Below are 22366 nucleotides of genomic sequence, written 5' to 3' on the forward strand. Positions count from 1 at the left end.
GCTCTTCCAGGATATCAATTGAATTCATGATGGGAAATACCATCCTTGCCCCTTGATGATTTGTATTATCATCGACAACATCCTTGATTTCCCTCTCAACACAAACTTGTTCGTGTTTTGTGTTATACTTTGACATCCTTGCTACCCAGCATTTGTTCTTCTTTACCTTGGAAGTATTACCATCTTTTATGTCAAGAAAGTCGTGAGAATTTCACCACCTCTTAAGAGATCTTGATACATGTGATACTTCTTGCCATATCCGTTCATTCCTTGGTCAACGTGTTGTTTCTAACCGGAAAACCGACAATTGAACTATGATGTGCGACTTCCAAACTTCTACCAACTATTGAAGTGAATGGTCGATTGTTTCTGTTTCATTAAGTCGCCGTTTTAACATTTATCATGCAACCCATCCCATATTTCGGGTGCACCTATCAACCAATGTTTAATTGTGGATGTTTTCTCGAACATACATCATTATATCATTGATCTCACAATTGTTATCTCCTTGTTCACATAATTGTGGAGATCCATCTTTTGTTAATCTCAATGAGTCGTCGCTGAGTTCATCAGCTACCTCCTCATCCTCTCCTTGGTTTAATGATGAACTCTTGTTTCGGAACTCGCTTCCATAGTTCATTTCCCGAGAATCTTACGATGTCTTCTCGTCAATTTGTGTCGCACATTTTTCTTCTCGGGCATCCCGAGTCTGAGGTATCCTGACACCGATCAGATCTGAATCTCGGTCAGATATGATGGTTGGAACATATATCCAAGAGTTATATCATTGGTCTTTATATGACCCGGTAAGATGATGTGATGCCTAGCACACCTGGCCGGAGGACCTATTGTTATAGTTTCCTTTTTAGCAAGCTTAGCGATTCTTCCATGAGGAAATCGTAAGACTTATTTTATCAGTTGTTCCTGACGAATCCTTTGTGTATGCAAAGTCCGACCTTTGCTTGAAGACCATGTCAATGCTATCTCGAAGCATGTATGTGGTACTCCTATCATCAATAAGATCATTTGAAGCACAATGCTAAATTTTCCTTATCAATTATCCAAACACCTTTTTATGGGTAATGTCATGAAATTCCTCTCCCATTACCTAAATGGTTTTCTAATTTCTATCCTGTCAATGATATCATGCACTGCTTGTCCCTGGGAAGGTTATACCCCTGAAATTTGTGTTTAAGCACATTATCCCTTCCATTGTTGTTTAATATGGAAATCACATTTACCTTTCCATTGTCTATATGATCCAAGCAGAAATATTCGCCTGCTTATGTAAACACCTTGGTGTACAATTCTGTCAGTAAGACACTATTACTATTGTTGATGACATTCCGGTAACCACCGATGGACGAGAACCTTGCCTGTTGGCCCGCCTTGTTTCAACGAGCAGGAAAATGGTTCTCTACGTCCCTCGCCCTTGGTACCTACATTGTTGCCAACTTAACTGACAGGCTACCCTTTGACATGCCTTGCTTTCGTGACCGTGCAAGATGTTAGCCCCCTTTCTACCTTAACCCACATGGTGGGCCCATAACCCACAGATCGAAACCAGACTCTCATGAACCCCCTGTTTCCAAGGGTATTCCTCACGCTTGGCTTCGTATTTAATTCACGTGCCACCTTCCTTGTGCTCTATTCTGGTATCAGACACAAAACTTACTGTCGCTGCTTTGAACCCCTTTCTCACTCTGGTACAGACTTGAAGCAACTATCTATCCGCTTGAAACCTCTTATTGTACCTTCATACCTTACTCTCGATGTATTTTATATGTTCAACTCAAGAGATAATCTTATGCTCATTCATTGGTTAACCCCAGATTGTTTCCCTCCTAAGCATTCTGTCGTAGACGAGCTGCCCCCTTACCTATTCGTAAGTACGTTGGAGTTCCCGAAGAAAAGGACTACTTCACCATGATGACCTGAAGCAGAGAAATGAAGACATCAATGTAATGGATCGACCTCTTCTAGAAGAGCAACCATGATCGAGAAGGTCCGTTAGAATTTCGTAACTAGACCTTCCCCCCGTCTCTACCTCTTAAATCTCGGGACGAGATTTCTTGTAGTGGAGGAGAATTGTGATGCCCGGATAATTAAGCTACAGTAATCCCACGTTAACGATGCCACGTCACCTCGGTTATTGTTGCTAATATCGCGTCAGATCGAAACCGATTCAAATTCAAAATTCAAAATCAAGCAAACAATAAAAGTTTTCAAATATTAAAACTAAAATGTTCGAAGTGAACCAAATATTGCATAGGTATTGTGGTGGAGAAGCAAAACTTTGATAAAGTGTTTAAAAGCTCTAAAATAAATAAAACAGTAGCTTAAACAATTAAATAAATGCCTTTTTTATTTGTAGAATATTAAACTATTTTAATTAGGTGTGGACATTTTGTGGCAGTGGTAAAACTAGTCACACTAATTTAGGTGACTTTGTATATATTTTGTAAAACAAAATTAAATGAGCATAAGGATAAAACAGTACGGCAAAGTTACTAAAATGAAAAGAAAAGAAATAAATAAATAAAGGAAGACAACTCCCCCCCCCCCCCCGACTGGGCCTTGGCCCAGTTGACCATGTGGCCGAGACGGCCTGCCGGCCCATCCCGCGCCCGTGTCCTACTAGCCCAACTGCCACCTACCTAACCCCCCACTCCCCGCTGACCTAGCCGCTACCCGCACATCCCCTCCCCTCATCCCCCCCACGTTCTCTCTCTCCCACTCCCGATCCAATCGGGACCGGGATCGATCCTGCCCGGCGCTACCCATCATCGCCGCCCGAAGCCACCTCGCGGCGCCCATCCCCGGCGCCGCCCCGCCCTGTCACTGCCTCCTCCTCTCCTCACCCCCGAGTCGCCCCCGATGCCCGTCCGCGCGCCGCCGCCGATCTGGATCTGGGACTCGGTCCTGACGCCAAAGGCGCTTGGAGTTCCCCCTTGCCGGAGCCACGACGCCGCCGGACCGCGTCCTCGTCCCCTCCTCACGCCGCTTCATCAAGCCTCGCCGCCCCCGTTCCTCTACGCGCCCGTGAGCCCACCATCCTCCCTCCCCTGGCTTCGACCATCTCCCGACTTTGCTAGCGCCCCACGCCCCGGTCCCTGCAGCTACACGCGCTCGCGTCATCCTCGGCCGCGCCCGATGCGCGCTCACCTCGCCCTTTGCCGCATGCTCACCCACACCCATCGGTCTGGCGCGCCGTTGCCACGCCCAACATCGCTGGCGGCCGTCTGCGTGGGCTCGTGCCCGTCCAGCCGCGCCCCGGCCGAACCCCGTCACAGCCGAGCCCACAACGGGCCTACTCCCCGATCCGTCGCCCCTGTGTCGCGCCCGCGCTCCACTGCACCTCGCGTCGTCCGGCCGCCGTCGCCGGGTCACGCGCTCGTGCCCCCACCGCGGCCCGGCTGGCCTGGGCCAGCACCCAGTCGGGCCGGCGCCCAGCGCCCGCTGCCCGCTAGCGCCCAGTGCCCGCTTGCGGCCTGTGCCTATGGCACTGGGCCCCACGCCCCTATTTACGTTAAAAAAAGATAAATAAAAATGAATTAAGAAAATTAATAATTAATTAATTAGTGAATTAATTAAGTTAATTAATCATGTTTAATTAATCTAATTAACTAGTTAGTTTAGTTAAATAGTAATTAGATTAGTTAAACCCTAATTAGAATAAACAGGGTATGACATGCGGGACCCAGAGGTCAGTTTGACCAAGTCAATGCCTTGTTGACTGCTGAAGTCATGCTGACATCATGATGATGTCATCATACACTATTCTGGATAATGTTGATTTAATATAATTAAATAAATTCTAAAAATGATTAAATCTTATAAAAATTAATATAAAATAAACGGTAGCTCGGATGGAAAAACTTTGTACATGAAAGTTGCTCAGAACGACGAGACGAATCTGGATTCGCAGCCCATTCGTCTGCCACACATCCCTAGCATAGAAAACACGCAAATTTCCCCCTCCGGTTCATCTGTCCGAAAACGCGAAACACCGGGGATACTTTCCCGGATGTTTCTGCCCTTCGTCGGTATTACCTCCTACCGCGTTAGGGCATACCTAGCACCGTGTATTGCCTCGTTATGTTTTGTGATGCTTTGTTTGCTCCGTATTTACTGTTTCTTCCCTCCTCTTCTTCCCCGTTAGACCCCGAGACTGGCGCCGATGCCACCGAGTACGACTACGTCACCGACGACCCTTCTTCCTGTACAACAAAGCTTCCAGGCAAGCCCCCCCTTGATCACCAGATATCGCCTATTCTTCTCTATACTGCGTGCATTAGAGTAGTGTAGCCTGTTACTGCTTTCCGTTTATCCTATCCTGATGCATAGCCTGTCCTTGCTACTACTGTTGTTACCTTTACCTGCAATCCTAAATGCTTAGTATAGGATGCTAGTATTCCATTAGTGGCTTTACATTCTTGTCTGTCTGCCATGCTATACTACCGGGTCGTGATCACTCGGGAGGTGATCACGGGTTTATACTATATACTTTATATATGATACATGTGGTGACTAATGTCGGGTCGGCTCGTGGAGCACCCGCGAGTGATTCGCGTATTGGGGGCTGAAAGGACCTTTGTCCCAACAGCCCTCTGTGTGGATCTTTGTGGCGGAGCGACAGGGCAGGTTGAGACTACCTACGTGAGAGGTGGGCCTGGCCCAGGCCGGCGTCCGCAGTTACTTCAAAATAACACGCTTAACGAGTTCTTGGTATTTGATCTGAGTCTGGCCATTTGGTCTATACGCACTAACCAACTATGTGGGAAAGTTATGGAAGCCTTCTTGACGTCAGCGACTGAGCGGCCCGCGCCGGGTGGGACCGCTAACGCAATTTCCGTTGAAATGGAGGTTGCTAGGTCTGCTCACCCGCCGCGTTCGCAACGTGCAGGTGTGCAATGGGCGATGGGCCCAAACCCCTGCGCGTATAGGATTTAGACTGGCGTGCTGACCTCTCTATTGTGCCTAGGTGGGGCTGTGATGTGTTGATCTTCCGAGGCCCATGACCCAAGAAAGTGTGTCCGGCCAAATGAGATCGAGCGTGTTGGGTTATGTGGTGCACCCCTGCAGGGAAGCTTATCTATTCGAATAGCCGTGATCTTCGGTAACAGGATGACCCGGACTTGTACCTTTACCTTATGACAACTAGAACCGGATACTTAATAAAACACAGGCTTTCAAGTGCCAGATACAACCCGGTGATCGTTCTCTCACAGGGTGACGAGGAGAGGATCACCGGGCATGATTATGTTATGCGATGATACTTGGTGAACTTACCATCTACTCTCTTCTACATGCTGCAAGATGGAGGCTGCCAGAAGCGTAGTCTTCGACTGGATTAGCTATCCCCCTCTTATTCTGGCATTCTGCAGTTCAGTCCACCGATATAGCCCCTTTACACAGATACCCATGCATATGTACTGTAGATCCTTGCTTGCGAGTACTTTGGATGAGTACTCATGGTTGCTTTTCTCCCTCTTTTCCCCTTTCCATTCTACCTAGTTGTCGCAATGAAATGTTGGAGCCCAGGAGCCAGACGCCACCGTCGATGACGACTCCTACTACACCGGAGGTGCCTACTACTACGTGCAGCCCGCTGACGACGACCAGGACTAGTTAGGAGGATCCCAGGTAGGAGGCATGTGCCTCTTTCAATCTGTATCCCAGTTTGTGCTAGCCTTCTTAAGGCAAACTTGTTTATCTTATGTCTGTACTCAGATATTGTTGCTTCCGCTGACTCATCTATGATCGAGCACTTGTATTCGAGCCCTCGAGGCCCCTGGCTTGTATTATGATGCTTGAATGACTTATTTTATTTTTAGAGTTGCGTTGTGATATCTTCCCGTGAGTCTCAGATCTTGATCGTACACGTTTGCGTGTATGATTAGTGTACGGTCAAATCGGAGGCGTCACAAGTTGGTATCAGAGCCGACTGCCTGTAGGAATCCCCCTTCCACACTCCTTGGCCGAAGTCGAGTCTAGACATTGCAAAACTTTTTACTAACATGGCTGTGCGCCTTACGGGCCCACGTCGCCATTGGGTGGTATTAGGATCTTTTGTTCCTCGTCTATACTTTGGGACTCTTATCTCTCTTCTACTCGGGTTAAATGGTTTTACTAACTCTAACTCTAGGTTCTCATAACTACTTCCTCCCGGAGAGCCACTCGATACAAATTATCGCTTGATGCACTACAAGGTTCCGAAGTTACTCTCTGATGTTCCCTTGATACTTTGTGCCATCGCTTTTGCAATTCCATTCCATCGATAAACCCCAATGGATAACCAAGTACACTTGTCATTCATACAATCATTCCCCGTTGATCTTGTAATTACAAGATACCCCAAAATTCTCTCTAATGTTCCAAGAATACTTGGTGCCTACTGCCATGCAGTTCTTTGCTACATGAATACCCCTATGGATAATTTCTCGCACTTACCGAGTATCGACTCATCCCCAGTTGATCCATGTATGTCACCAATCTTCGAAATACCATTCGATCTTCTGAAGATCCTCGGCAGCCTATTGCTCTTGAAATTCTTGCTTGCTTACATTATGGTTAATCCCATAAGTCTAGTAATCTTATTGGCATCCTTTGTCACTATCATTTTGAGTTCGTCGATTCAATATGCTGCGGATGCTTGCAATCCTCATGATTTATCCTTCCGGCTTAGACATCATTTTAAACATGAGCTGGTTCTCGACCAATCAAATTGTCGTTGATTGTGCCCCTAAGTCTATTCAACTTATCCATCCTTGATCAGAGCGTCTGCTTCTGATCCTTCGATTTGGAAACATAGTTCCTTTGCATTTAAGCTTCGAATTATTCAGATGATTCCATAACATGTTGCCTTTGCATTCTTTCTTCTTCTGGTTGAGTACGGATGCTCACATCAGATCCCTTATGGGCCACCAGATCCTTTGTTGAATGATATCCGACAACGTCCTTCATATTCAATAACCTTGTGAGCCTTTCCTTGGATACATAATGCCTTTGGTAAATTGTATCCTCTGCTTTCTCAACCATGTTTTGCTTTTGAGCTTGAGTTATTTACTTCTGGAGTTTGTGGTATATATTCCTAAGATGCCGCGATGGGTTGAACCAACGCCTTCCCTAATCTATGTGAACCCGAAAGATTTCACGGGTCATACTTATCTGGTATTGCACCAGGTAAAACTTTCAACAACTAATGCCATTTTTGAAATACGAGGAGGTGAATGGAAGGTTATGCATTGAGAAAGTGGGAGTCGACCTTGAACCTTTGTGTTCATGCTCATGGACACGATGTAGATCCTATCATGGATGCTTCTTGTAATAATAACTATTTCCTTGATATAATATCCTTGGTATCGGTGAACTGATCCTTTGAAATCGTGGTTCCGATCATATGATCTTCTTTGATCCCATTTCTCGGGCAAGTTTAAGCACTTGTTTTCTGTGGATCAATACACCTGTCCAACCCGAGAAGTTTGCCGGATGGAACACCGAAGACACACTTCTCAGGGTTCAGCTTGAGGTAGATCTTGCGCAAATTTGCAAACGTCTCTTCTAAATCTTGTAGGAGTGGTGCCCTGTCCTTGGTTTTGACCACTATGTCATCCATATAAGCTTCCATATTTCTATGTAGCTGAGGCTCAAAACCAATTTGGACTGCTCTTGCAAATGTTGAGCCAGCACTCTTCAACTCGAAAGGCATTCGTAAAAAACAATACGTACCACATGGGGTGATGAATGTTGTCTTCTCTTCATCTTCTCTCATCATGAAGATCTGGTGGTATCCTGAGTAGGCGTCAAGGAATGATAACAAGTCGCACTCGGCCGTGGAGTCAACAATCTGGTCAATGCGTGGCAACGGGAAAGGGTCTTTCGGACAAGCCTTATTGATATCTGTGTAATCAATACACAGCCTCCACTTCCCATTTTCCTTGCGCACCACCACCGGATTGGCCAACCACGTTGGGTGAAGTACTCCCCTCACCAAGCATGCCGCTTCTAACTTCCTAATCTCCTCCGTGATGAACTCCTGCCGTTCCAAAGCTTGCTTCCTGACCTTCTGCTTGACGGGTCGCACATGAGGAAAGACAGCAAGATGGTGCTCAATCACCTCCCTGGGAATGTCAGGGATGTCAGATGCTTGCCATGCAAACACATCGACATTCACCCGCAGGAAGGTGACGAGCACGCCTTCCTATTTCCTGTCAAGGGAGGAGCTTATGGTGAAACCCCCTCCCATGACATCCTCCTTGATAGACACCTTCTTGGGCTCTGGTGGTGCAGCTCTGGATTTCTTGCTCTTGCCGGTGAAGCTCTCTAGCACGTCCTCGACGGGAGCACAGCACTCCGAAGAGGTGCACTTGCCGGAGTGGGTGATAGAGGTATTGCCGGTCTTCTTCCCTCCCGGGGCTTCGGCGGCAGGAGCAAGTGCCTTGGCGGCAGTCGCTGCAACTGCCTCCAGGTAGAGTTGGTCAGCGCAGATCAGTGCATAATTCTTGTCGGAGGGGATGGTGATGATGGTCATCGGCCCAGGCATCTTCAGCGTGTTGTAGGCGTAATGTGAGGCCGCCATGAACTTGGCTAGTGCTGGGCGGCCGAGGATCCTGTTGTAGGGCAAGGGGATCTCGGCTACATCGAAAACAATCCTCTCTGTCCTGTAGTTCAATTCGCCTCCGAACGTCATGGGCAACGTGACCTTACCCTTCGGCTGACTCCTTCCTGGGTTAACCCCTTGAAATGTGCCCGTCTCTTCGAGGTCTCCATCAGGAATCTGCAGCCTTTTGATCATAACAGGCGAGATCAAGTTCAGACCGGCCCCGCCGTCAACTAGCATTTTTGTCACCTTGAGGTTGCGTATTGTTAGCGAAACCATCAATGTCAAACACCCGACCGCTGTTGTGCTGGATCTTGCCGGGTGGTCCTCGGTGTAAAAAATGATAGGCGTGCTAGACCACTTCAGTGGCTTTTGAGCATCGAATGATGGTTCCGCTGCTGTGATCTCACTCGCCCACTGCTTGATCTGACGGTGAGAGGTGTGCAGCGAGGCGCCACCATCGACGCACATGGCCTCCGTAGCTTTCTGGAACTCATGCTCTCCTGACTTGTCGTCCTCGTCATGACCGTCGTCTTCCTGCTTCTTGTCGCGGCCCCGGGCGGGCCTCTCTTGCTGGGTATCCTTGCCGCGGCGTCCTCCTTGGCAGCCACGCTTCTTTCCGGAGCCTTCGGCACCATCCTGGCCCTTCTCCTTGTCCCGCCTCTCATACTCAGCTTTTTGCTTCTCAGCAAGCAACTCAACTTGTCGGCAATTCTTGAGGTCGTGGCCCTTGGTGCGGTGGATTGTGCAGTACTGCTTGTCGGAGCTTCCTGGCTTGTCGGCAGCCGCCAAGGCCGGCAAGCGGCGCACCCGGCAATTTCCTTGCCGGGGTCGTCAGCCTTGGCCTTCTTGGCGGCGCCGGTGTCCTCGGATCCCTCGATGGCCAGCACGGTCTTGCCCTTGCGCTTCCTGTTGCAGCGCCGGCCCTTCTTCGTTGGGGCAGCTATGTCTTCATCTGTGGAGTCGGTTTCCGCACCGGCGTCCTTGCCGAGGTACTTCCTCCCCTCTTCAGCTCGAGCGCACCTATCGGTCAGAACATAAAGTTCGGCCACATCTTTGACCTTGTTCATCGCCAGCTCTTCATGCATCTTACGGTTGCGTACATTCTGATGGAATGCGCTGATCACGGCGGCGGGATGAACATCTGGGATGTTGTACTGCACCCGGCCGAACCTCTATATGTACTTGCATAGGTTTTCACCTTCCTTCTGGGGGATGATATGCGAATCGCTCGCCTGTCCATGAGCTTGGTGGCCTCCAGTGAAGGCGCCAACGAACTCATGCCACAAATCCGACCAAGAAGAAATGGAATCCGCCGGCAAGTGCATCAAGCATGACATGACATTGGGTTTAAGTGCCAACGGGAAGTAATTGGCAAGCACCTTGTCGTCGCAAGCTTCAGCAGCTTGCATCATGATGGTGTAGATGCTAGGAACTCCGTCGGGTGGGTCTTGCCGTTCTACTTCTCGCCAACGTCGGGCTTGAACGTGCGGTGGGAGGGCCACTGGAACTGCCGTAGCTCACGGGTAAAGGCTGGGCAACCCACCTCGTAGGGTAGGCCGCCACAGCCACCTGGTGCTGGGTGGTCCATAGAGGGCCCCGCTCGCCTATCTAACTGGTGGCGTGCTTTGCGCCGGCGCCCGATGGTGGTTTGAGCGTCTTCATGGGCTCATTCCCAAAGAACTTGGCGCTGATCATGGTGGGTCCGTGGGTCGGACGATGCTATGGAAATGTTATCACAAGCGTCATCACGATGGACCGACACCCGCAGTGGCTGGCGTGGGGGAGGAGAGTGCACCGTGGCCGCAGCACCTACGGTCCTTCCACCACTGGCATGCGGTGGCTCGACGGAGCGGCGACCGGAGGGCCCCGCTGGTCGCGGCTCATCTTTGTTGGCAACACCGACGAGGCTCCGGATGGTGGCTCTCCACTCGTCGAGCTTTTGCGCAGCAGGAGGAAAGTCGAGGAGCAACTGCGCGCGCGCCAAAGCTGCTGCTGACGTGGGTCGCGGCGAAAGCTGCGTGGACCGTGACGCGCTCCGACTTCTAACCACGTTAGAAGGAGCTCTATCACGGCCTTGCGTTTGTGCGCCATTTTCGCCAGCGCCTCGGCGTGCATGCTGGCCTTCTACGTCCCGTGAATGAGGCGCAGGACTCTTCCCACGGCGGCGCCCGGGGTCACCAGTGTGGTGACGCTACTCGTCGCTCACAACCTGGGAAGAGCGCGTCGTGGGCGCCGGCATAGGTGTCTTGGAAGTCGCCGTGCTGCCCGCGGGGGGCCCGGCTCCATCTTTGGATTTGGCGGCGTGCGACCCGTCGTCTCGCGCACGAACGACGCCGCTCACCAGGCTTTGACTGCCAGAGCAATGTGGGTGTTCGCGGGCCATGCCTAGGCTTCCGTCGGCGACCGCCCCACCACTCAACCGCACCGGTACGGGCCGTTCGGCTCCGGATGAACCGATCATCGTGATCGTCTTCTTCTTGGGAGCCATGGAGATGAAGAACCGCTAAACTAACTGCTAGACCGGATTTTCACAACTGCGCCCCCTACCTGGCGCGCCAAAGATGTCGGTGGAAAATGACACCTATCGGATCACTGGAATCCCTTCTACGGTTGGCGGGCGCGGGGTTGTGCAAAGAGCGGGTCTGGTAGTCAGCACAAAGATCGTTTACCTAGGTTCGGGCCGCAAGGATGCGTAATACCCTAGTCCTGCTTTGGTGTATATTTGAGTGTTCTTGAGCTCTCAAACTAGCTCTAGTGCGTGTGTAGTCCCAAAGATCAGAATCCTTCTCTAGTACGCCTCGGGCCTCCTTTTATAGTCAAAAGGGGTCGCCATAGTGGCACACAGGAGGTGGAAAGGTATACAGTGTACAAGCTTATCCTCTGGCACCGTCGGACAAACGCATTTAATGCGCTGCCGACGTGCCCTTCTTGCTTTATCGGGGACAGCAAGGAAGCTCGTCCCAGCTGTCGCCGCCTCGCCTGGCTCTAACGCGCGTCCGAGCTAATGAGGCGTTGTAGTGCCACATTGGCTTGCTGCTGGGCTGGCGCGGTGGCAGAGTCTTCACAAAGATCTGCATGCCACCACGTAGGAGCTTGCTGAGTTGGCCTGGAGGCCGCGCATTGCCACGTAGCTGCCTGCCCAGCTGGTTGGGCTGGCAGCTGTATGGGAATGGCGGTGGTGTCTTAGCAGACGTGGGCCTGGCTGTGGCCCCGCAGGTGTCCTCGGCAAGGGTCTTGCCGGGGCCCCGGCAAGGGTCTTGCCGTGGCATCGCGGTCGTCCCCGGCAAGGATCTTGCCGGGGGTCTCGTGGGTTTCCTCGGCAAGGGTCTTGCCGAGGATCATCGTCTTCTGGCCCTCATCTGATCTCGTGTGCTTATGATCTTCACAAAGATCTGGATGACACCATGGAGGTGCCTCCCGAGCCTTGGTTCCAATGTGGTTGATGGTGTTGGAACCCTTGGGCTGAAGGGTGGCGCGCTCTGCTGGCGTAGGGCAAGTTGCCCAGGCAAGGCTCTTGCCGGGGCTGTGGAGCCCCCCCCCCCCCCCGGCGAGGGTCTTGCCGGGGGAGTCCACCTCACCCTCTTGCTCTTTGTGTCTCTGGTCTTGGCGTTGCTTTGCCCGTCTTGTGCCTTTGGCTTACCTCCTCCGCCCTACTTAGTGTGGCCGCGAGCGCTGCTCTGACTGCCCGTGCACAAGCAAAGGGGTAAAAAAGGGCCCCCACTTCTGTACACCGACAGTTTTGTTCAGCCAAGTTGATCTATTTATCTTGCAATGGGAAGAGGTGCTTTGTGATGGGTTCGATCTTACGGTGCTTGATCCCAATGACAGAAAGGGAACCGACACTGTTGGTGCACTAAAGTTCGGGTCCCTTTTTAGTGCCCCATACTTGTGCATGGGCGGTTGCAGCCATACCTGTGGCGAGGCCTGCCGGGGAAAGCTGGGAGTGAATACGAGACAACCAAGACGGCATCCGAGCCAGTAGTCAGAGAACAGAAGACAAGTTGAGCCCCCGGCAAGATCCTTGCCGGGATTTTTTTCGAGGCCTCGACAAGATCCTTGCCGGGACGACTTACGGAGCATTGACAAGACCACCACCCTTGAGGTTGAGAGCTCTGACACCATCGACAATATCAAGACCAAGACCTAGGGGCGCCTGCGTGGTGGCATGCAGATCTTTGTGAAGACTGGTGGCATGCAGATCTTTGTGAAGGCCAGAAGGCAAATTTCCCAGCAAGATCCTTGCCGGGGACATTTTCGAGGCCCCAGCAAGGTCCTTGGCAGGGACGTTTGTGAGGCCGCGGCAAGACTCGCACACGGCAAGGCTCCGCCGCCCCGCCACCACTCCAGCGCAGCGACTAGCCTGCCAGCCTGGCAAGCACCTATGTGGTAGCATGGACATCTTCGTGAAGATCCTGCCACCGCTCTACCACAGCGGCTAGCTAGTCAGCTTGGCATTGCATGCCTCGTCATCCTGAGTGCGTGTCAAGACGGGGGGAGGCGGCGACGGACGGGACGGGCTCTACTCCCATCCCCAATAAAGTTAGGGACACGTAAACAGCGCATTTAATCCGTTTGTCCTAAGACGCCAGCTATAAGCATGTACACTGTAGCACTTTACACCTCCTGTGTGCTTGTACGCCACTGTGGTCGCCCCTTTCTATAAAAGGAGGCCCAAGGCGATACAGGAGGGCACTTTTGGACTTTCCGGCCCAGTTTGCATGCGTAGCAGCTAGCCGAAGCTCAAGAACACACAATACACTACAAGCAGGACTAGGGTTTTACGCTTCTTAGCGGCCTAAACCTCGGTAAAAATCCCTCGTGTTGATTGTTAGATCTGCTCTTTGTGTACTCCTCTTTCCCTGCCAACCGTAGAAGGGATCCACGTAATCCCATAGGTGTCATTTCCCCGACATCTTTGGTGCGCCAGGTAGGGGGAAGAAGGTTCTGCAAACCTAATCTAGCAGTTAACGCGTCATATTCTTCAACGTCTTCATCGCCATGTCTCCCAAGAAGAAGGGTATCACGTCGATTGGTTCATCTATGGTCGATCTGTCCATGCCAACATGGATGGGCGACGGGTGATGTCTACTATGCAACTTTATTCTTGTAGACTCGTGTTGGGCCTCCAAGCACAGAGTTTTTTAGGACAGTACCAATTTTCCCTCAAGTGGATGACCTAAGGTTTATCAATCCGTGGGAGGTGTAGGATGAAGATGGTCTCTCTCAATCAACCCTGCAACCAAATACAAGAAATCTCTTGTGTCCCCAACACAGCCAATACAATGACAAATTGTATAGGTGCACTAGTTCGGTGAAGAGATGGTGATAAAAGTGTAATATTGATGGTAGAAATATATTTTTATAATCTGAATAAATAAAAACAGCAAGGTAGCAAATAGTAAACGAGCACAAAAATGGTATTGCAATGCTTGAAAAAGAGGCCTAGGGTCCGTACTTTCGCTAGTGCAATCTCTCAACAATGCTAATATAACTGGATCATATAACCACCCTCAAAGTGCGATGAAGAATCACTCCAAAGTACCTATTTAGTGAAGAACATAAGAATAAATTGTTTGTAGGGTACGAAACCACCTCAAAGCTATTCTTTCCGTTCGATCTATTCAAGATTTCGTACTAAAATAACACCAAAGCAAATTCATATTCATAATACTCAATCCAACACAAAGAACTTCAAAGAGTGCCCCAAGATTTCAACCGGAGAAACAAAGACAAGAACGTGCATCAACCCCTATGCATAGATTACCCCAATGTCACCTCGGGAATCCGCGAGTTGAGTGCCAAAACATATATCAAGTGAATCAATACGATACCCCATTGTCACCACGGGTATTCAATTGCAAGACATATATCAAGTGTTCTCAAATCCATAAAAGTATTCAATCCAATAACAACGAAATCTCAAAGGGACAGACTCAATTCATCACAACAAGAGTATAGAGGGGAGAAACATCATATGATCCATCTATATTAACAAATCTCATGATACATCAAGATCGTCACCTCTCAAGAACACGACAGAGAGAGATTAAACACATAGCTACTGGTACAAACCCTCAGCCCCGAGGGTGGACTACTCCCTCCTCATCGTGGTGGCCGCCGGGATGATGAAGATGGCCACCGGTGATGATTTCCCCCTCCGGCAGGGTGCTGGAAAGGGTTTAGATTGGTTTTCGGTGATTCCAGAGGCCTGCGGTAGCGTAACTTCCTATCTAGGTTAACCCCCAAAGGTTCTGGAATATTTGTGAACTTATAGGGTAAAGAGGGGGTGCAGGAGGCCACCGAGGTGGGCACAACCCACCTAGACGCGCCTGGGGCCCCAAGCGCACCCTGGTGGGTTGTGCCCCCCTCGGGGCACCCCCCAAGTGCTGCTTCGGCCGATCTTGGGTGTTCTGGTCCATAAAAAATCTCCGTGGAGTTTTGTTGCATTTGGACTCTGTTTGGTATTGATTTCCTGCGATGTAAAAAACAAGCAAAAAACAGCAACTGGCACTGGGCACTGGGTCAATAGGTTAGTCCCAAAATGATATAAATCTGCTATAAAATGATTATAAAACATCCAAGAATGATAATAAAACATCATGAATACTTCATAAATTAAAGATACGGTGGAGACGTATCAGCATCCCCAAGCTTAATTCCTACTCGTCCTCGAGTAGGTAAATGATAAAAGAAATAATTTATGAAGTGTGAATGCTAGCAAAGTGCACAAGTTTGATCAATGACAATTTCAATCACTTTTCCTAGCATCATAACAGCAATTCTTTCTTATAAAACTCCTCATGTTATACTGGCAACCAATTACATGTTAAGGTTCAAACAATGAACTCTCATGAAACTCAACAACCTATGTTCTTAGTGACCAAGCAATTGTAATTCAACTTATTCAACAGAGTTTAAGAAAGATCTCCACATACTGAACCATCATATAGTCTTCTATGATTGCTAACACTCACTGCATACACATGAGCAAAACATTTCAACCAGACACATAGAAAGATACGGGCTTATTGTTTTGCCTCCCAACGTATTCACCTCAAGGGTGATGTCAACAATAATGACTCGTGCTACCCATATTCAACTAGAAATATGTGCCTAGATCTTTCCTCACCACATGATGCTTGCCAAAAGAGAAAAATAAAAAGGAATAGAGAGAAAAACTTTGACTCTTTGCATAAAAGTAAATACTGAAAAGTAAAATATAGGCCCTTCGTAGAGGGAAGCAGAGGTTGCCATGCGCTTATTTGTTTGTATGCTCAACCCCTTAGTGCAAAAGAATGTCACATTATATTTCCCCTTATGATAGCAACCTTTATTATGCAATCTGTCGCTTTTATTGCTTTGCCATCACAAGTTCGTACAACGCTCAATTTTCTCTTACACTAAATGATCTAACACTTTTAGAAGCAAATTTTATTTCCTTATTGCACCGATGACAACTTACTTGAAGGATCTTGCTCAATCCTTAGGTAGGTATGGTGGACTCTTGAAAATAAGATTTGGGTTTAAGGGTTTTTGGATGCACAAGTAGTATCTCTACTTGGTGTGGAATTTTTGGCTACCAAAGATGGGGGGCAAGCACCACATGTTGAAGGATCTATGACAATATGACTTCTATGTGAATATGAGCAAACATAAATCATTACGTTGTCTTCCTTGTCCAACGTCAACAATTTTGGCATCTAATATTTTGATGGGGGCTCACAATCACAAAAGATTTCCAGGATAGTGTATTTGCATGTGAAAGTTCTCTTCCTTATACTAATTATTCGTGAATTGCTTATATGACCAAAATTGTGATTGTCAAGCCTCAAAAGATTTTACTTTCTAAACCCAATGTGAAGCTACCACTAGGCACGATAAGATATCAACTTCATGACATTCAATTTATTCAACAATTTACTCATGGGATATAAGTGAAGCAAAAGAGTAAATGACATAGAAAAGTGCTTCGTTGATGGGATGTGAATGCCGCTTATTTAGCCTCCCTGGCAACTATTTGAGGACTCTATTTTATTTAAAAACTTTCCGATCTAAGTATTTTATTAAAGCAGCAAGCAACAAAATAAAACGATATTTCGAGGATAGCACAACTCATGTGAAGAAACAAAAACTTAGGTTCAACCGATACTAACCGATAATTGTTGATGAAGAAAGGTGGGATGCCTACGGGGCATCCCCAAGCTTAGATGCTTGATACTTCTTGAAATATTATCTTGTGATGTCTTGGGTATACCCAAGATTGAGCTTTTGTGTCTCCTTAATTCCTTCTATATCACGGTTTCCCTAAATCTTAAAAGCTTCATCCACACAAAATTCAACAAGAACTCGTGAGATAAGTTAGTATAAACAAATGCAAAAACCTTATCATACTCTACTGTTGCAAATCACAAAAAATATTATTCAACATTGAATACTAAATGCCTCCGCATATTTAATACTCCTATCCTCAAATAGAATAATTAAACAAGCAAACATATGCAAACAATGCAAACATAACAGCAATCTGCCAAAACAGTACAGTCTATAAAGAATGCAAGAGTATCAATACTTCCCTAACTCCAAACATTATGACATTCTACCACACTGTAGAAATTTTATCCGAGCTTATTATGCAAAAAGTTTCAACATTTTATCACATTCTGACTCTCCTCGGGAATTTTTGCAACATCGATAAACTTTCTGTTTTCAAACAGCAACGTGTATACTTGCAACATAAGCATCACAAAGGCTATCAATGCCACTTTTATTAAAATAAAAGATGCAAAACATTATTATAAATAACAACAAGCAAATTCTTAACTAAATAAGTTGACGCTCCAAGCAACATATCATGTGACGAATGAAAACATAGCTCCAAGTGAGGTTACCGATATTGTTGGAGACGAAAGAGGGGATGCCTTCCGGGGATCCCCAAGCTTAGTTGCTTGGAAATTCATTGAATATTAACTTGGGGTACCTTGGGAATCCCCAAGCTTAGTGTCATGGTTTTGTCACGGCAGATGTCATAGAGAAAGGACTTAGTCGTGGAGCCATCGCTACGGGTTAGCTTAAAGGGGTTAAAGTGGACAAGGGACGCAAGAGAGTTTTATACTAGTCCGGCCCCTTACGATGAAGGTAAAAGCCTACGTCTAGTTGTGATGGAATTGATGGGGTTTCGATGACCAGGGAGCGAATACGCTTTGCCTGAGTCTCGAGTTGTTGTCTGTTGTCCTTGAACCGCCGCCGGGTCGTCCCCTTATATACATGGATTGACGCCCGTCGGTTTACAGACTCCGAGGCCGGCTCATAATCGTGTCCGGCACGGTCTCTGCTATTTCTATCTTACAACAGAAGTTTACATCTCAATGCCGGTTTGTGTCTACAAGCCTTAAACCGGCTTTGGGCCCTGGGCCTTCATGAAGCGTCACCGTCTGTCTTCATGGGCTTCAGATATAGATGAACTACTTATGAAGTTAACTCGGCCTCTCCTGGCCGGTTTACGCCCAGTGGTAATATCCCCAACATTAGGCCCCAGATTGATTTGTACTGGTTCATGTCAATCCTCAATACTTAAGAAAATTTCTTCTTGAACATCTTCACACAATCTTGTAAACCGCCATGACATCTTTTCTAGGATCAAGGTAAACCGCCGTGACGTCACCTGTCATTAACGAGCCTCCGACAATCGAGGCGACAACATCACCTCATATCCAAAAATCCGGCTCCTCGATTTTCGCATCTGTCGTTTATCTCCCTTATAAATAGGGCCAGGGGGTCTTTCCATTTCCCCCCTCGTGCCTCTTCGCTTCATCGTCATCCTCGCGACGCCCGAACCTTCGACCTCGGCCGCCGCTGTCAACCTTCGACTGCTGCACCAACCTTGGCCGCTCCATCGACCTGATTGTACCAGAGCTCCTCCACGCGCCGCTGCTGCTCAACAGCATCCGTAAGTCTCCCCTTTCTCTTACCATAGATCTGCACTTAGGGTTTCTATCGTTCATCAGTGTTCGTCGCCGCCCTTCTCTTTCCTTATTTATATCCATGGATTAGATCCAACAACCACATAGATCTCGCGCGGTAGTAGTTTAAGCCACATAGATCTCGCGCGGTAGTAGTTTCAACACCTGTTTGATATCCAACTCATCTTAACTTGGTGAACTTTTAGTACGCTGGAATTTAGGTCAGAATATATTTTGTTTTCCTACGCGCGGTAGATCTGAAATTACCATAGCAAGATGTGAAACTTGTTTCTTCCTTCACATACACACTTTGAATACTAGATTGACCGGTTTAACTTCACAGAAAAAATGATGACCCGGTAGATACCATTAGTCCCCTGTTGGACCGTCGATGCATTATACCGTTCCATTGTCAGACTCCGGTTTATGAATAACCAAATCCGGATTACCAATATGCTTGTATCCTCATACCGCTGAATAGTTGTCCACTGTAAATCTTAAACCGGTAATAATCATTTTTCAGATTTTCCTTGTCATGGCTAAACAAGTCTATGAGTGCAATTGGGCTCCCTCTCGAGTAACCGAGGAACAGTTAAACAACCTTGTTAAAACGGGCGCTTTAGCCAAGAAAGATGTCATCCACTGGAGGGTCCCTGTCCCGGAAAATCCTCCTACACCCAAGGATGGAGAGGTAGTCGTGTTGGCTGATCATTTCGGACGAGGTTTTAGCCCTCGCGGCTCAAAAAATTTCTGAGATGTGCTAGCCAATTTTCAGCTGCGCCCTCAAGATATCGGTCCCAACTTTGTTACCAACATCTGCCACTTCCAAGTATTCTTTGAAGTCTATCTGCAAGAGGAACCTACAGTCGAGCTGTTTAGGGATTTCTTTCACTTAAACCGTCGCACCGAGTTCTCAGATGGAACCAATATGGAACTGGGCAGAATGGCGGTTCAGAAGAGGAAAGAAGTCACCTTCCCCCATCCCCAACTCCACAGTCACCCCAAAAAGGGGAACCAAACTTGGTTTTACTGCATGGATACCTCTCCATCTGACGAAAACCCCCTGCCGGGTTACCGCCCTGAACGCCTGAGCAACACACACCCGTTTCCTCAGAGGTTGACAGCAAGAGAACGGGCCAACTATGCTCCCCAACTATCAAAGCTTAGAGCCTTCATGGCGAACGGTTTGACAGGAGTTGATCTTTCTCGTTGCTGGATAAGCTGGAGCATTCTGCCCTTAAGCTGGCGCCCCGGTTTGATGTGTGAGTACACGGGGAGTTTGAAGGATGCTCAGCGACACATTGACATTCAGCTTACAGACGAAGAAGTCACTGAGGCTGTAAAGAAAATACTTAACAAACCGGAGGCCGTCTGTGCCCAAACCGGACTACTCCCTTACTGCACCTTCAACAAACCACCAGCTGTAAGAATAATATAATCCTTTGTATCTGAATTTGCTTCTGTCCAAATATTCTCTGTAAGTGTGATTATTTTCTGACAGGGTGATGATCCGTTCTGGAACAATAAACCATCACAAGACAAACCGGCGAAGACGCAAGACAAACCGGTCAAGCCAGTTCGTCCAAAGACCAAGGTTGTTAAGAAACCTGCCAAAAGAAGGACCACCGCATCCTCCGATCTACCCACTGATGACGATGTGCGTAATCCGGAACCAGAGGTAGAACTTGACTCTCTTGGTTCATTTTTCGTACATCTCATTGACAATGATTATTATCAGGACGACGCTGAAGGTAGTCACGCTGAGGACGTAGAGGTAACCATTCTTTCCTCCGATTCAGATCCTCTACCAACACCAAAAATCCGTCAAGCAAACCGGAAAATAAAATTTTCTCACCCTCTTGCTTACTTGGACCCAAACTTTCTTTTCAAGATGCAGCAGCACGAAGCTCGCCGTACAACCCGGCACAGCGGCCAGGTAGTTACCTCTGCCAGTTTACCGAACAGTCCGGTTCGGAAACGCCTATCAGAGGTCTCTTATCCCATTGATACTTCATGCCCAAAAGCAGGTTGTTTTCGCCAGCCTCTTAACCCGTCTGATTCAAATTATCAGGGTACTTCTCACTCATCCTCTGGCGAGTCATCGACCACACAGCTTCCACCCCTCAAAACAGTTCCTGGGTGAGCTATGCACATGTCTTTACTCTTGGTGTGTTTTACATACTGTACTGATCATTATGTCTATCTTTTCTCAGCGCCAAGCCAAGACCCAACAAGAAAGCTCGGTTAAACAAACCGGCTGATGATAATGTAGCTGCTGAACCGGAAACAACTCCAGAGGCGGAAGAAACCGTTGTTGACGCCATGCTTCATGATCCGCCGCCTCAAGACCATGACTTCCTTGCTGAACAAGTGCAAGTTGACACTACCAGCCATACAGACCAGCCAACCAGCCCAGTCCGAACTGATGACAAACCGGTCAGTCCAGTTAAGGACACTGATAAACCGCCAACTCCGGTGAAGGCTGCTGATGAAGAAGATGATGATATTATGATTACTGGCACTGGCCACACCACTCCTGGCAATCCTGTAGCTTTGTCAATGCATACTGCCAAGGATGATCTCTCTGCTATCGGCAAAGGAAAATGGAATGCCGATTTATCAAGCTACGCCCATCTCAATGCTCAAGACATTCACTCTGGCTTCTTGAACCGTCTGTATCCCAGCCGTGATTATGAAGCTAGTTTGGTAAACTTGATGAAGGAGCGATATGAGGTAACTACCATTTTTCTCTTTTGTCCAATTGTAGTTTATCAATTCCTAGTAGCCCCCAAGTGACGGTTTATGATACCGATCTAAACCGGGATTTTTGTCATAACTTATCTTTGCGTATTTAGCCTCCAGGGACCGGATTACCTCGTTAAGATGAACCGGTTTCTTTAAAATTTGCCATACTGCTCTTTCACCGGTATAGCCCCCAAGGGCTGGTTTAACTTTATAAAGATTCACCGGGACGGCAGAAGAACTCCCATACCAATAGCTTTTTGAGAAAATACACATTAGCCCCCAAGTGCCAAGATTAATACTTGTATTGTGCTTGGGACTTGTAGAAATTTCTGATCAAGAGCAAACATGCATTAGCCCCCAAGTATCAAGGGCATAACTTGTTATGGGCTTGGTACTTCAAATATGTAATGTCAACTCATGATACATCTGTCCCTTTACAGGCGGAGCTGAGCAAGAAGGAACGCCAAACCGCTGATCTGCAAGAGAACATCAAAACCCAGCAAGCTGAAGCCTCCAAAGCGAAGATAGAGTTGACCCGCGCTCTAGGCGCTATGGAGAAACTATAAGAGGGCTTCAACAAAGAGCAGGCGGATTGGGAGACTGAAAAAGCCGCTTTGATAAAAAGGGCTGAAAATGCAGAAGCCGCTCTTAAACCGGTGGATGACGAGCTGACTGGTGTAAAGCGGCAAGTGCATGCTATGACCGCTGCTGTGTTTGGTAAGCATCCTTCCTTTATGCTTTCAACATATCCTCCCATGCATTGCCGGTTTACTGATGTTTGTAATGATACAGGAACTCGCATTAGCCATCTGGGCTCTGATGTGCAGAAGAAGTTGAAAGCTGCCTACACGCTGATAGAGCAACTGTATACCGGCGCACAACGGGTTATCTGCACCGCTTCTCACAATAAGCCACCCCTGACGTTGATCAAGGATACCTTAGACAGGCTATCTATGCTGCCTGCCCGGATAGAAGAGCTGAAGCGGTCTGCTGCAAGGGCTGGCGCTCTGACCGCACTAACCCGGGCAAAAGCATGGGTGCCTGATCTTGATCTGAC

Source organism: Aegilops tauschii, chromosome 2 (genome assembly GCF_002575655.3).
Source record: "Aegilops tauschii subsp. strangulata cultivar AL8/78 chromosome 2, Aet v6.0, whole genome shotgun sequence".
NCBI lineage: Eukaryota > Viridiplantae > Streptophyta > Magnoliopsida > Poales > Poaceae > Aegilops > Aegilops tauschii.